Raw genomic sequence first — 17,377 nt, forward strand, 5'->3', positions numbered from 1 at the left:
AGAGTGCAGATAGAGTTGAAGCCAGTTTTTTTTATAAAATTGATGATCGTCGCAATTTTTTTACATAATACCGTGGAAGTGCCTGAAATAATTGCTTCCTGTTTTGATCAAACCGTACCTTGCATAGAAACTTGTATTTCAATCGTTAGCGTTGATGCATTTTGTGAAACGTAATTCACAGTGTAGGGCGAAATGTAGCGAGCATTTCAAATTGAATTTGGTAAAAAAGGACAGTTAAAAACTGTTGCCATATGAAACTTTAATCTCAAGCCAAATGATGCGAATTAGCTGGATTTAAAAAAAAAACTTGTTCATTCGTGTTCAAAAATTGAAGCTATTCCTATTTGCTGCTTGCTTTTAATGATGTCATTATACTTCACACGCGTTTCATTGGCGAATTCATCTAATATTCCTCACTACATTTGAATATAGAAGCTGTAAACAAATCGCCTGAACATATCATAAAAATCAATCGTGCATCGATTAATAGAAAGCAACGATTGTCATGAAAAGGGGGTCATCCATTCAGAACTTGTTCGACTTCATAACGTAACGGTGCGGTGCTTGTACTTTTATCTACGTATTGCAAATGCAACACTCCGCCACAAATGTGTCAGTGAATCGATGATGATCTGTACGACTTCCTTCGGCTGGAGGGCATCGCATTCGAATGGATCCTACTGGCGTCAACTTACTTTTTTCATATAACAACGAGCTCGTTACAAACAGTAGATGACAATGTAGAAGTATCAATGAGTCGACGAAAGTCCAGGAGAAGATACGATTGATGAACTGTGAAGCAATAAACATGCAGGAATAATGAACTGAGGTTAGTTTATAATGGTAGCATCATAAACCCTTTATGGGCTATTGATTGAAATAATCCGAAAAGGTTACAAATTGAGTATTATTATTAAAATCAATATGAACACATTTTGTTTTGCAGTTGCAGAAAACTAACAAATCTAAAAAAAGTATCTTTATTCGTAACCAACATAACACCATTAAATTTAATTGGTTCTACCTCCCAAGGAAAGTATCCGAACCAAAACAAATCCAGTACATCATAGAAACAGCAATTGCACACCATTCGTGCCATTATTTTTCATTCCCTGCAACATTAAATTTAGCGATAATAAAAAATAAAAAACCGGAAAACTTCCCTTCCAAGAATTTTGTAGCAGAATTGTAACGATTTTAAATTCCCGCGCATTGCTGATGCCTTGCACTGGAGGACGATAAGAGCAAAAGCAAAGAAAGAGCACTTGAAAATGAAAGTCAATTTATAGAACACAACGAAAAACTTTAACATAGCGTTGAGCTACAAAGCGAGAGAGAGAGAGAGAGAGAGTTCTGCTGGAACTGAGGAAAACGATAGTGTGTGTATATGTATGTCTGCCGATGACTTTCCTCAAGAGCACCTGTACAGTAGAGCTTTTCGCGGGAAAAAGGACGAAAAGGTCGTCATTGAGGATGACCCAGAAGAGCAGGGAGTCCCACAAATTTTCACAAAAATAAATAGACTAGAAAGTACACATTAGTACGTGGACATCTGTTAGAATTCTTGGTATAAACCTTATAAGAAATAAATGTTGAAAAGATAACATTTTCAAATCATCACACTGATTTTCTGAAAACGGGAAGCACACACACACACTTCATTATAAGAACCATGTACGGTTCAGCTACCGGCTGCTGTGGCTGCAACAAATGCGGTTTGCAAAACGCATGTGCGAGACGGCGAGAAGGCACCAGCCACCCACTCGAGGACACTTTTGCTCCCGACCGAACCGAACCCGAGCTTGGCCAATTATCTCCTCGTTGGTGTTTCATGGTGCCACTTCTCCGTAACCACCCCATTTCCGATCTTCCCCTTGTCTTCCTGCAGCAAAACGACAATTGGACAGTACATTCCCCCCGTTTAGGTCCCTCCATCCTTCCTGTAAGGTTCAACTCATTGCGTTTGCCGAACCGTTGCAGTTTATCAGTGTCGTGTTTGTGCGCTTTTCCCCCCCACACAAACCACCCCTTTTTTGATTGAACTCCCGTTGTGCTCCATACCAAGGGCAAAAAGGCTTCCTAACAGTGTGTCCTCCTAACGAAGCGAGTCTTGAACCGTTTGCAATCATAAACGGAATGATGCAGGAGGCTCGGCTCGATTCAGACACGACGACGACGAGTTTTGATGTCCAGCATTTGAGTGAGTAAACCGGCTTGGCACGGAACGTGTTTGTTTGTGTTGATTAGCTTTGTCAAATCGCAAGCATCTCAGGGAAACAGGACGAAACATACGGTGTGGATTTTAGAACAATCTATTTATACAAGCTACGACATGATCTCTCATCCATCCGTAAAAAGCATCACTGAATTTAATTGAAAATTGTGATTGAAATTTAATTAACATACTTGCACACGCACGCAGTGTGGATGTTTCGGTAAAATTTTGGTGAAGCCTTGCAAGCGTCAGTTCCAAATAGTGTGTCACTTTAAGGGCACTTTAAGCCACCTTCCCAAACAGCACAACAATGGTTTCAGTGAAATTGGGAGGATGTTGTATCGTACGCTGCCGTATTTCTGCCAACTGTCCTGCATCGTTATAAATATAAACACCAAACCATAGGGGAAACAGTCGGTGAGCAGTAGAGACGAACTGGCAAAGTAACTTGTTTTGCAGAGCCATTCGAAAACTCGTACGAAGGTCGGGGTCGTTGATAACGGTGCCACAGTGCTGAATCGTTTCGATCCGTCCGAAGCAAGAGCGGGAGAGTGACTCGTAGTTGGGGAAAATTCGACCAAGCTAGATGAAAAGGAAATATGATTTCCACGCGTTTACCCGCGAATGATATCGGAAACGAGTGCGGTTAAAGCGAAAAGCATAGAGCTTATCATCACGTTAACATCATCACTGATAAATACCCGATCCCGATACAATCCCGAGTAAAAAAAAACGTTTTGCATAATTAGATGTATGGCGTTAAATTGGAAGCTTGGTAAAGTTATGATTTCGAAAATGATTTTATTAAACATGGTCGACTCAACTAAAACTCCAAACATAAACATCATTCAGTGGCTAAGCGCAATAGGCAATACTGTCATATAAAACATTCGAATTCTAAGCGTGTGTCCAATATTTTGCTGTCCAAGCACAGCAGCACATGCCGTACCGGTGCGTGGCTAAATTGGCCGTGATAAATTTAGATACATCGTTCGGTAGCCGGGGGAAGCCGGTAAGGATGGATCCGAAGGGTAAAGGAGGATGCCGCTCTTTCTAAGCGCCAGTGCGTACACTTAACAACAGGAACGGTAGAACAGTGTGTGCTGTATTTATATGTTCTCTTTTGTATTAATTAATTTCCTGACTCCTGCAGAGTGTTTCTTAGAAGCGGGAGTTTTTTAGAGTTTCTTTTAATTAATATAGCTTTTCATCCATTTTTTGCTGTTAAGCTCGGTCATTAATCAATTATCAACTATCAATCTACTTACATACATCGATCTACTTAGGGTCTACACTATTGGAATTTTAAGGAATAATGTACGTTATATTTTTTAAGTTCTGGCTCAGGCCGGCCATCGAGTGGATTTCTAGACTTACAGATACAATACAGTAATATAGTCAGTTTTCACTACGCTGAAAGGGATGTTCACGAGTCCACCAAGGAATCCACGAACAGTGAGCCGTGGGACACAAAATAACTGAACAATTATCTAGCAAAGAACTGAACAACAAACACAATTTTAAAAGCTTTCAAACACTTTTGGATTGGAGAAAACATGAAAAATATGCAGTGGTGGATTAATCTATGGGCGGAGATGGTGGCCGCCAGGGGCCTCGCTGGCCAAAGGATAAAATTTCAACTTGCAGGAAATTTTGAAGGACCTACTGCAGGAGGATCTTAGACTAGATGCTTTTTGCTACGCCAAATTCTTGAAAAACGGAACTTTCGATCGGAAATCGAAGAAAGGCTACATAAAATTACGGAAAAAACTTCTGACTGCAAACAGTTCTTTCGTCCATCCATTTTACGTTATATTATCATGTTACCCACTGTATCAGTTAAGTAAAGACGTACGATGGTAGACGGCGTGGGAGGGGGGGGGGGGGGAAACGCAACTGGTCGTTTGAGTATCACCTCAACATCTGCCTCCCACACACCAGCCAACTGTCTCGCTCGCACACTCTGTTATCAAACCGAACGAACACGCGGTCCACCCCTCGGATGGAGACGCATCCAAAACCCAAGCCAAACGGCAAAGAAACAATTTCAACGCTTGAGAGTTGCGCAAAACGGCACCAGCATCGGAGAGAGCGTGTGAGAGTATTTGAAGGTTTCGGATCGTTATGGATCCTGGCGTTCGGGTCGTTCAGTCGTTCAGCGGCAGCAGGGAAGCAAACGCCATCAACATCATCATTCGCGAATCGACGTGACACCCGTCCGGTTCGCATTCGCATTGTTGGCATCGTCGGCCTGTGCCGTAGTAATTGCTGCCGGTAGGTGTGTGTGAGTGTGTGTGTGTGTGAGTGGAGTCGTTTAGTGCAGTGTTTTGTTTATATACGCAAGTGTGGAAAATCGGTTCATCAAAGTACTAGCCAAACCGGGACACCGGGATACCGGGAGAAAGTGGAAAAAGGCGTTGAGCTAGGTTAGGTACGCGTGTGGTTTCGGTTTCGGCAACTGAGCAAGCAGACACGAATGTTTGCATGACCTCAACCATTGGGGTGACAACAATTGACGGTGGTGAAGTGTTGGTGTGCACGTGTGAATGAGTTTGTTTGCAAATAGAGGGGGGTAGAAAATGTGCCGAAAGCAGGACTCATGGGAGACGTGATGAGAAAATCCCAACCCAGATCATGCCCATTCTTGCCCTTCGCTAATGAAAACACAAGCCTCCCGAGAGATATTCGAAACTTTGTCAGAAATCTTGGCTGACCTGTTTCACGCGGTTTGCGACTGCGATGAAAACGTTGATGAAACGCTGTTTACTTAAGCACTAATCATCGCACAACGTTTGATGCGGGAAGGCCCCTCAGCTGTCCGATTGTTTCCCCATGTTTTGACTAATCTTCGTGGCTGATTGGTAATTAAATAATTTCCTTGCTGTATCACGACCGACAAACAATGCTCCATTTCCGATTCGCTGGCTATCAAACGGGAATGCACCACAACGGAACTCGGTTTGACGAGGGTTTTGACAGCTAGCGGAGAATGTGTTTTATCGGGTGGAAGAAACAAAAAATGGACGCAATCCGGAAGATTTCAATTCCCATGTCGCACAAATGTATTGGAACAATGTATTGATTTGCAGCAGATTTGCCGGATGAGCTGCTGGATACAGTTAGGCAGGCAATTTAGCGGAAACCGTCTGTCAAACTCCCAAACCCTCCGGTTGGTACCATCAATCTTCGTTAGTATTCATTAGTGGACAGTAGTCAGGACTAGACAGAAGCAGCAAAAGGCAAAACGGTTCTGGGTGGCTTAATTTATCATCGAGAATTTATGATTTCTCGTCTGCTTTTTATTACACAGCCGCGTGCGTTACATGTGGATCAACGAGTCGGAAAAAGGGTGGTTTTGTTTGTGGTGATTGAGTCAGTAACCTCAGACGGCGTTTGGACGGAGGATCTTCCTCAATGTTGTGGCCACTCTATGCACGCACTTGAGGTCTTCGGAGGGACACAGAATGGGAGCTATTTTTGTACACAATCTCGAATAGTAGTAGTAACAGAGGCAGCAGCAGCAGCAGCGACTTTAATTGAACGTTAATGAACAAAGCTCTATTAGCGAAACACACTTGCCCTTCCTTCCCTGACATTACTTCTTCAATTTGCTCTGGCATCACACCGTAACCACTTCAAACGCACGTTACGTTCCGGAATTACCCGAGTCTAATTTGCAACTTAATTTGATCCTTTACTTTCGTTGCCAGTCTGGGATGTTTCAAAACCGGCGTGCCGGAACCCATGGTGCGTATCCTTCGGGAAAGTTTCCTCTAATACTGTGCTTAAACTTTCCTTTAACCAACCAACCATCCATTCCGTCCGTTAAGATGCTGCAGAATGTGCTGCTCCTTTCCTTGGTTGGGTGTTATTAGGGAGATTTTGTGTGTGTGTGTGTGTGTGTGTGTGTGTGTGTGTGTGTGTGTGTGTGTGTGTGTGTGTGTGTGTGTGTGTGTGTGTGTGTGTGTGTGTGTGTGTGTGTGTGTGTGTGTGTGTGTGTGTGTGTGTGTGTGTGTGTGTGTGTGTGTGTGTGTGTGTGTGTGTGTGTGTGTGTGTGTGTGTGTGTGTGTGTGTGTGTGTGTGTGTGTGTGTGTGTGTGTGTGTGTGTGTGTGTGTGTGTGTGTGTGTGTGTGTGTGTGTGTGTGTGTGTGTGTGTGTGTGTGTGTGTGTGTGTGTGTGTGTGTGTGTGTGTGTGTGTGTGTGTGTGTGTGTGTGTGTGTGTGTGTGTGTGTGTGTGTGTGTGTGTGTGTGTGTGTGTGTGTGTGTGTGTGTGTGTGTGTGTGTGTGTGTGTGTGTGTGTGTGTGTGTGTGTGTGTGTGTGTGTGTGTGTGTGTGTGTGTGTGTGTGTGTGTGTGTGTGTGTGTGTGTGTGTGTGTGTGTGTGTGTGTGTGTGTGTGTGTGTGTGTGTGTGTGTGTGTGTGTGTGTGTGTGTGTGTGTGTGTGTGTGTGTGTGTGTGTGTGTGTGTGTGTGTGTGTGTGTGTGTGTGTGTGTGTGTGTGTGTGTGTGTGTGTGTGTGTGTGTGTGTGTGTGTGTGTGTGTGTGTGTGTGTGTGTGTGTGTGTGTCTGTGTGTGTGTGTGTGTGTGTGTGTGTGTGTGTGTGTGTGTGTGTGTCTGTGTGTGTGTGTGTGTGTGTGTATTTCCTTCCCCAACCATAATTCCCTTTTTAGAGCTCTCCCATCCCGACAGTGAGTGCAATGGCGGAGCTTTCCCAAACGTACGGGAGCTTATCGTCAGTATCCATCTGCGTTCTGTCGCCAGGGATCACGCTCGGTATTCGCTCGGGGAATTTCACTTTATTTCGAACTGTCAATTTGACATCACTTCGCAGGATCCTTTGTATGCGTGTCCAGGAGCAGCCAAGGATTCGATACATGCAAGGATTTTTTTTATTTTGGTTGCTTCTTCAAGAAAATCTTCTAAGCAAAAAAGAAAGAAAAGAATCGTAACATATTCTCCCCTCGAGGGACACGGTGTAGAAGGCAAGCCGTTTGCAGAGAACAGATATCGGATAAAATTACACTGTCTTTAGCATGGACGTTTGGTCGCATTTTTTTCTTTTTTGTCTCGCGCATTAGGTGGTACAAGTATGATATCCCTTAAGACCAGACCAGGCTATAAATGACGATTTGTACTTCAACATCATCGCAGGGATTAGGGAAAAAAAAACCTTACAAGAAAGAGAGCGAAAATAGCCTCGAATAACAGTTACGCGTCAGTTTCTTAAATGTGCTATCCTTGTTTCGTCTTCTTCTGGTAATGTGCAACCGCATTGTGGCACACCAGACGACAAACTTCACGATGCATAAAAATGTGCAGTGATTGCTGGTTTCGTGCGCCACCAGAGAACGATTGCCGTGTAGTAGCTGCGTAGTGCTGTAAAGTGATCCCATTCGAAGAAGTGAGATTGATAACGGCATCATTCATTCCGACGGATCCCGACGTTGTGCAAGTTGTCGCCGAAGGAACCCACTACCGTGCCGGGGAGTACGAGATCGAGTACGAAAAGGTAAGTAAATTGATATCACCCGGTGTGAAAGGGCACGAGGGAGACGTCGTTGTCATTACTCATAATGTGATCCTGCCGGGAACGTCGGTACCGAGCGAAAGGTCCACCGGGGTATCCATTTGCTGCTTGACCTGGTAGGGGGTTGGTAGCCTTTCGGGACATACCGGGATACATTCGGTTAGCTCTGACACCTTTCGAAAAGTCAGATCGATCAATTTCTGACGGGTAGCATCGTCTCGCATCTGTCGGGGGCAATTGTATCCAACTTCATGCATATACTTCACCGCGACCGGATCTTGCAAGGAAAACGACAGCCACACTTGATCGTTTGGAAAAAGAATTTGAACGATTTCATCACGACATGCTTCTATTCTCATTGAATGGCGTGCTTTTTTTGCTTTTTGGGTAGAGGAATTGAAGCTTTCACTCTCCACAGGGGAGCTGACGAAAAATGGTTTCCTTAAACGGGGCGGATGTTGAGGCTTGTTGTGAAATTAGTATTTGCGTTGTGCCATTTTTTTGCTTTCAAGTTTCTTAGAATTGAAACCAGCGTCATCAAGCAAAGTCTCGATTTAGACGCATCACGTCCTACAGCATAACCTCCCCTGGGGGAAGGTAATGTTCGCGGATGTTGGCAGAGAAAAAGCTTTGGATCCTTGTTGATTCATTCAGCGTTTCTTTTCTGTTTCATGTTAATGTGTTGTTTATCGATTGAGCCTCTTCTTGGAATCAGAAAGAATCCTTACGAAAAATAATAAAGATAAACATCTGACACATTCATGGGACATTTTGATAGAATATTCAACAGTAAACCATTTGTTTTTTCGTACAATAAACAAAATGATATGCTTACCGAAGAGCAAAAAGTCCTGACTGTTCTTTTTTTGTTGTAATGTTTAATGCTTTACAAAAGCTTAATCTAAACCGCTTTTTTATTCTATCTTGTAAGATTCCTATCGATAATTTGTCTAATTCCACCAGACAACACACGGCTTTGGCAATTGCTTCCACACCAAGACCAAAAGCAATTTAATTAAATTTAAAAAAATTAATTGAAATTCATCAACGCAATGTCCAACCGTGCGAATCGAACAGTGACAAAAACAATTGAACGATGTGTATTCATGTCGTGCTACAAGAACGCCGGTCGTATTCATTTCAATATTTGAAAGGAAAAAAGAGTGTCAAATAAGCTCACTCAAATCGTGCAAATATTTTCTCATCCATGTCCACGGTGGAATCTGAAATGGCAGCAACTGTTTGGCTGGCATGTCGATGCGTGATGTTGGTGTTTCCTCTTCCTTTGCTTCCCTGTAGAGCAAAGAACGTGTTTGTTCAGTGGGAGTGCCTTTTCCTTTTTGGCCTAGTGTTTTCCAGCACACACGAAAGGGTTTTATTTTCTTAGCAGCGGGTAAAAGGGATATAGATAAGCTGCGAAAATTGTTTGTCGTAGTGCTGGAGTACTGGTTTTTGGAGCATGTGAGTGGTTTGGTTGGAATGGTTGTTATAAAGAACCTCAAATTTATTTATTTATTTATTCATCTCTTTTTGGGATATCTGAAGAACCCTGTCCCCAAATTTTCTAAGTTGATTTCTAATTTCATACTTAATCCTCTGGGGGTTTACACCCACAAAACTATAAACAAAAAGAGCACCTAATTTGACACAACTTATGGTCGTAAATTGTGTGTTGAGAAATTGTTTCACACTGGAAGCAAAGTGCTCGCCCGCAAGCTTAGCCCAAAATTAGTTGCACAAAGCACAAACTCACACCTTGCGGAAACTTAAGGTAAATCTCACCTCCTTCAACACTTCACTCCACAGATCAAAACCCAATTTCACCACCTTTACCTTGGCGCGAGATGTGAAATCCTTTCAAGCGAAAACTGCTTTTATCCCATTTTCGCTTTTACCATTCGCCCATGACAGGGGAGAAAATGGCATATTCCGGGCTTTCTCCTATTCCCTTTTAAATATTCAACATCTGCAAACCTTCAGCATCCCGGGCAGACCGGCGTGATGGCTCCAATCAACCGAACAACATCTCTACAAGGCATTAACTCAATGTGGTTCGTTGCTGCTAACGGCAAGATAACTTATATCCCACGCGTCCCAAAAGCTGTCATTTGTTACCTTAGTCCTTAAGACACGCTTCTTTTGGGGCGCTTATGCTGGGAAAGGATTTGTTTCCTTTTCGCAGAAAAATATTGGGATTGTATTTTCTTTTGCTTGAAAATATCGTCTTAAAATATGATGCTAAGGTGTTGAGCCGACCGCATCATGTGTAATCCTGATGGTGGCTTTAGTCTGTTTCCCCACCCTTTTCCGGGGACAGCCATGACTTTTCCGGAGCAAATGTGTGATGTTTTGGTGTGGCAAAATGGACGAGTTTGTTATTTGATAGTGACAGTGATAAAGGAAGGCACTTTATCTTGGAAAGTCGTGCTTCGGTGGGGGGGACAAAACACTCGAAAAATGAATGGATTTGATCGTGCGTAGATGAAGTAAAAAAAGAATCGCATTTTTTGCTTTAAAGTTTTGCAATCCAGTTTTACTACACCAATTTAAGGCGGGTTTACCATCAGCCACTGTTTACTAAACGGAATCACAATCATATCTAATTTAAAACGCATTTACTCTACCGTTTGATTGAACCGCCATCCTCTAGGGTACGATCTGTAAACGATCGTAAAAGATTCACCAGCGTTAACGTTAAACTTTCACCGCTATTGCAAATCGTAACGATAAATCATAGCTAGAATTATTTATGAGCTCCTGTTTACAGCTTCATACCGTGATTGACTGAATGTACGATGGTTTGGCAAACGTAAACTCTCAACAGTCAAAATGTGAAACTCCACTGGGGTCAGTATTGCCCGAAGCGGTTATGTTCCTGACGAGCGGAACAAACTTTCTCCAAATCGTGTTCCGAAGGAAAAGGGTCACGCTTTAATAGGGTAAAAATTTACGAGTTTTTACAGTTGAAATGACCATCAGTGTCGTTGGCGGTGAGATGTTGCGTTCGGGAAAACATCATCTTACTCGTAGGATTGAAATATTTCATCATAAAGCAAACGTGATGGGGTTGGTTCCAGGAAGTGAAAGAAGAGTTGGCGAGGAGGTTTTTTATTGGAAATCGATCAGCATCCGACGCTTGTTGGGCGAGTCTTGGGAAGATGCATGGAATGACTGTAACTAAGGATAGTGTGTATGCGTATGTAGGACTAATTTTGAACATGTAAGACTTCTCCCAGCTGAGGCTGTGGAATGATTGTGACGCACGTTTTCGGAGAAATCGAACAAGGACATTTAGAGCACCACAGAGCAAACGTAGAGGCAGAAAATGTCAAGAGTCGAGTAATGCAGTTAACAATGGCAACTTCGTCGTGACTTAAAATCAAATTAGTTACAAGAGAACAACAGGAGCGAAACATATCTTTATCATGTCTCTCTCTATCGTTGACATCTCATGCCGCACCGTACTGCTTAAAACTAATTTACAAACTAGGTACAATTCATACTGCTTTGGAGACATTTCCTTTTTATGGGTGGGCGCAGACGTGTTGTTTCGTCATTCAAGTATTTGGTCCTGTTTCTAGCGAAGGTCTGAACCATTCCACGAGAGGAAACTACATCCCGAATATGCTTGAGAGTGTCTGATATGTGTTTTAAGGTGTTTTTTCAGGCTCATTGTTCTTCGATCGGTCTGCCTTGTCTGCAGTTGTTAGTCATTCTAATTCATCCTTCCAATTCTAGTTGCATTGTATTTTAGATCTTTAAAAATACTACAAAATCATCCAATGGAAGGCAACATCTCCGTCCCCTAGCAGATTCTGAATAGGAACATCGGGCGATCTTCCAATACCTCGAACTGCTTTTAATTAAGTGTGCCGAGCAGCCTCGTACGTCACACAAGCTCAAAGGTATAGAGGTGTGTTTGAATAGAAAAACCTACCGAGCTCGGTGACCCACAAACTCTGCCATCGAGTCGTGCATGATGATTGCCTTAAGACCGCGTTAAAACCACGTTAAGACAGCTTGAAAATCGCGTTAAGATAGCGTTTAGACTGCTTTAAGATCGTCTTAAGACATAATATCACAATTGTGGCATTTAATTTTATAAAATAAGTCTGATAAACGCTCTTAACATCACATTACAATTGCATTAAGACTACCTTAAAGGCACCTTAAGACTGCCCTAATACCACCTTAATATTGCGTTTAGACTGCCTTAAAACCGTGTAAGACATGGCCAGGCCGTATTGCTTAATGGTATCCCAAATGCAGCAATTAATTTTACGAAATCAGTTATACAGACTCCCCTAAATTCGCCATAAGATCGCATTAAAACCACCAAGACCTTAACGTTATTCAAAGTTCATTAATTTATTTACACACCCACAGTCTCTCGCACGATAAAATATTTTTAAAGCTTTTATCATATGATCTATATAAAATAATTATTGCAAAGAGAGAGTGCGCTCTGCAATTCTGTCTCAAATTCCAGTAAACAGATTTAGAGCAATTTAAATGTATGAAAAATACAGAATAAAATAAGCCTATAATAAAATAAGTCAAAAGCCAACCATAACGATACAAGGAGTTCTCTAGTGAATGAAAATATAATTCTTCAGTAACGTTCACACAACGTGCATAAAGCATATGACACTCAGTAGCACACTAATTTACTCTTCTCATTTCACTCATAAGAGACACTCATAAGCATAAACATAGCAAAAGCTTTCCCTAGTATGCATCTTGCTTTCCTCATGCACATCCTTTGCATCAACGTAAAAGGTCATAAAAATATATATCCGTTTTTATCATCATAAAAATATATATCCGTTTTTATCAACATGGCAGCAGTATTTCATCCCCTTGTGGTCTCCTAGAATACACACTTTCGTACGAGTACTTTCACTCGCAGTGAATTTCACATTATGGACACCACGTTTGTGTGGTAACAGCCGCACACTTTACTACCAGTTTGCGGGTACGTATGTTTGTTTAAAGCTCTCTGCTAGCCATGCATCCATGTCCCGTTGGCAACATAATTTAATTCACGGAGTTGATACTTCAAAACTCGCTACTACCAAAATCCTGAACGTGGAAGCACATGGATCATTTTTGGCCGTATTTTGTTTGCTTCCGTTTCTTTTCCGCCGCCAAATGCCTCTCCATTTCCATGCCGAGGTACGGCGTGACGAAGGTAGTGGTTGTGGTGATGGTGTGGCGATAAATCCTGTACCAAAAATCCCTACATCCCTATGAGGGAAGGATCGCGAACTGCGCCCGGATGGAGATGTGAATCCGACCCGAAAATAGACAACCTTTGAGATGTTTGGATAAGAGATTCCCATTTTTTTCTTCTTGTAGCTTGTCTTGTTAAGAGCCTTCCTACTTCTCAGTTGCTTTTTTGTCTTGCACCGGAAAGTGTGCCATTTTTTTTTTCTGCAATCCCTTCCGCTACCGACTACGGCTATAAATGGAAGTTTGTTGTTCAACCCTTAATTTTGAAATAATAGCTAACCCAACGAGTTTTTTTTAATTTATTTACGTTCGAAGGATTAACAAACTGTGAGCAGTGTTTAATAACGCTTGTGAGCGGTAGGAGATGTGAAAATGTTAAACACAGCATAGAAATAATGAGCCATAGCATATAGCTTAATGTTATGCTAAACAACACACAAAAACACTTTTACCCTTGCTCTGGTTTAGGTTACTCTGGTGCAACTCTCCATCATCTGAGACATAGACGAGAGTGGGGTAAAAATGAACAAGAAGAATGGTTTATTGGATAATAATCACACGCTGACTCAGCGGGAGGCCATTCTTCGCTCAACAGCTAACGCAACGCGTGGCAACAGTACTGGCGAGTTGATTAATTCAATTAATTAAATAAAATTCCACTTCCGCGATGATAGTGTCGTGCTAATGGATAAGATGGACATTATCTTTGCACCTCCCTGTACTATTATCGAGCTCTCGTGCTCTAACAAGAAGCTGAAAAAATGTTTGAGCTGTGTTTTCTCTCTCTCTCTCTCTCTCTCTCTCTCTTTCTCTATTCCCTCGTTTCCCAAAAAACCTTGAAAGTGGACAGGAACAGAAAGCTGATACACGTAAATTTTCCATCGCAAGTTGTTGAAGGAAAATTATTGTTTATGTTGCTATACAATCTGCGTCCCGGGTGCATTAGTATGCCACACGCGTGTGTTACGGTAAAACGATGCGCGTCCCGAAGCCTTTTCCCCCGTGGGCAACGGCAATACACGCTGAAAGGAGACCAAAAATTTAGCTTCAAGATAAGCTGCTGTACCTCGCACGTGATTCGTTTTATTAATTCCGGCATTCCGGGAGTCATTGGAAAATTATGTACCCTTGGCGCAAGGGACGTTATGCTTTCCAGAATCGAATGATTTACTTCTCAAATTTGAAATCAAAGCATTGAAACTGATATAACTTTCTGTGTGTGTTTCATGCTAAAAATAAAAGAAAACGAAAAGTTAATTTCCTTCATCAGAAAAAGTGCCATTTCAGAAGTAACTTCCTAGGCAATAAATTCCGCAAAATGCACGGCTCATTGGAACAAGGCGCAGGGAGATCGTTTCACTCGACAAGATGTTTCTCGTCCCATCATACACAACCATCAGTCGCAAAGAATGAGACTCGACCCGGCAAAAACAGTTCTGTCCCTTTTTGCAATGCAAACGACCAAATTTATGCGACCCCTTGGTTTATTTATTTTCATACCATGTTTTAACTGTTCGTTGACCGGTGTGGTCCCTTGCTGTTAACCACATTCGGTGAAAAGGTAGCGATGAAAAAGAAAACTTTTATACGCAACTTCCTCAAAGCTGGGAGACAGTTTTCCGCCTTGTTAGTGGAGGAAGTGTTTGAAACTCGTGTCCTCGTGCTTAACTTTTCCATAGTAACGATTTGGCCAAATTTATTTAAAGCTAATGAATATTACATGCAAACTTTCTTGTTATGATTTTGCAAAAAAAAGTACTGTTTTTCTTTCCATTGAAAAGTGGCAAAATCAACAAATTTCCATGAACCATTTTCTGCTGCTTTTGGGAAGAGAATAATTCCGCAATGGAACCGTCATACCTTTCTACGAACGCTTTCATAATGTGATCTCATTTATAATCCATTCGCTGATGATGATAAAACACATCACTGCTGAATCAGCTTTGTGCTGCCAGGTTTTGCGTATCTGCAGAAAAACAAGCAATTGCTTAGCATTGTTTGATTGCGTAGTAAAATAATGGCCACAAAAAAAAAAATCACTGCGTAATCTTCTGGCCAAATAACTCCCAACCCGGTGGATGTTGATTGAATGGATTGGGACAAAACACTCGGAAGCTAGGAAGAGTAGAGCTTGATACGATTTTTGGATTTGATTCTGGTTGGTTGAACTAAAACCACAACCGCACTAGAATTACCTTCAATTGTTATGGTCGGAGGATGTTTAATGCGTCATTTCGTAAATGAAAACTGCACATCAGCCGCAACATCCCGCTAGAAGCAGGATGATTGTTTGCACGTTGAAGCTGAGCTGTAGCTTTTTCCAGTACTATTTACTCACACGCATACACAGACCAAAATGGGATCGCAAGCATGAAAATTCAAGAATTGATTTGATTAAAAGCTTTTTTTCTCATGAGGCAACAAGCGTGTAAGCGGATTACGTAGCGTACGCTTTTTATGATATCGCGGAAGAATTCTCCACCCCAAAGCTTAATGAAATTATTCAAAATTGCACAAACTAGAGCAAGCACTTTCCCATTTCATCCAACCACTGCCCTCCTCAAAATCAAAGCCCCATTTTCCAAACAGTGTCGAAAGATTGAATTTAAGCTTCCGAAAGCTTTATGAGCGTAAGGACGTAAAAAATAAAAGTTAATCTCGTGCTCGCGCCTTCCAAAGTCAAACCCTGTAGCCTGTAAAAGGAGTCCATTCGCAAACCAGTTTACAACCTTCCCTCCGGGGAAGGTTACAGGATCCCATTTGTAAATAACTACCACGCACACACACACACATACACACTTCTGCATCGGCAGCAAACAGCAGAAAAAAACCATGCCTCTAGGAGCTTTAAAAACTCTTCGCCATACTTTTATTTTTGCGTGATATCGTGGTTTCACACTCCGACGACACTTTTTAAAGGAGTGCAAAGAAAAGTTAGAAAATTTATCGCTCGTTAATCGGTTTATGTTGGGGGTCGTAATGTATCGCTTTTATTGTTAATAGTACTGCGGATTTTTTTAAAACCGTGAACCGTAGCCATTTGCTAATACTCAATAACTTTTCAGCCCGATGAAACCACGACTAAACATTGGTGAAATATAATTTAATCCTTCATCACCGCACGAAAAAGCACAAGGGAAAGGAGCTATCCACCACCGGACTACCAGGGGTTACGAAAACAAAATCAATCAATGTTTCGAAATAATGTTCCGGGTGCCGGGTAGCCCGAACAGTACGGTACTGATAGGATCTATCGGCAGTGATGCGAAACGTTGCCTTGCGGTCGGTTATTTCGTTGAGGCCGGGAGAGAAGCACCGGGTGAGCTTGGTGAAACATAAACTTTTGGGAAAACATGCTACCAAACGATGGTATTTGGTGGGGTAGATAAAGAGGACACAGCTCGCGTAGCGCGTGTCGTGATCGGGTGGTGATGGTGGTTTTGCATAAATATGTGTCACTTATGTGCGATTAAGCTTCACCGGTTTAGCGTGCTGTTTGGCGTGCTCGATATTCAGTGTCACCGGCAGCCATGTGGTGTGTTTGTCAGACCGATGATGAAACGATGAACGTGGGAGAGTTAATCAATTATTTTAATCTGCATTGAAAACAAATGCACCTAAATTAGTCTTATCTTTCAATTATCCCGTTTGTTTCGATACAGTTTTATGCGCGTCCCGTTGCCGTTATACAGCCTGCAACATAAATCTTTGATCATGTGCTTTGTGAGAATAAAACAAAAGCTAAAAGAAATTCAGTACCTCAAACAAAATTTCGGACACCTGAAAATCGGACAATTGCTTAACTTCTCGTTGGTTAAAGCTATACAATGTTGTTTATTCTTTCATCTATTTTTGTGTACACCTTTTTTATAAACCATTCACATCAAAACAGGTTGAAAATCGATTCCCAAATTGCCAAAAAATGTCAAAAGAAAGCAGAAAGAAAGATTTTTTTGGGAGTTTTATGTAAAATGGACAGAAAAATCAACATTTAATGGTCAGTACATTGAAATATCATATAAGAGATTGGGTTGCAAAGCGGCCATGAGCATCCTATCAGAGTTCCTGCATTCTTTTTCCATTTGGGTGATTTGGTAACCGATTTTAAATAATATTTTTATAGTGCATGCTTAGTAGAAATATGCTTAATGCATGCTTAATAGTGATTACAAACATGAGAAACATGAGAAGAAAATTGTGCGTAAAGTTGATGTGTTTGATTACTCTGATCAACTTATTTATTTAATTTATATACAATTTATTATGACGGTCCAGTGCCGTATTGTCAACACCGCTTGTGTTGAATAAATTTTATAATCATAATGATAATGCATTTCCTACTTATTTTCTGCCTTATCCCGGGCATACTCGGATTACTCTCATCAACGTACTACAATAATAATTT

At 41.7% G+C, this 17,377-nt stretch overlaps 3 protein-coding genes across 6 annotated transcripts in view; 2 read left to right on the forward strand and 1 right to left on the reverse strand.

Moving 5' to 3' along the window:
* Window positions 1-17,377, reverse strand: part of LOC126558879 (uncharacterized) — a 553,494-nt gene that overhangs the window by 517,317 nt on the left and 18,800 nt on the right. The gene's annotated exons all lie outside the window — the stretch shown is intronic.
* Window positions 1-17,377, forward strand: part of LOC126558878 (uncharacterized) — a 521,842-nt gene that overhangs the window by 471,818 nt on the left and 32,647 nt on the right. The gene's annotated exons all lie outside the window — the stretch shown is intronic.
* LOC126557570 (RNA-binding protein Musashi homolog Rbp6) overlaps window positions 1-17,377 on the forward strand; it is a 236,002-nt gene that overhangs the window by 105,028 nt on the left and 113,597 nt on the right. The gene's annotated exons all lie outside the window — the stretch shown is intronic.

The sequence above is a fragment of the Anopheles maculipalpis genome, chromosome 2RL, assembly GCF_943734695.1.
Source record: "Anopheles maculipalpis chromosome 2RL, idAnoMacuDA_375_x, whole genome shotgun sequence".
Taxonomy (NCBI): domain Eukaryota; kingdom Metazoa; phylum Arthropoda; class Insecta; order Diptera; family Culicidae; genus Anopheles; species Anopheles maculipalpis.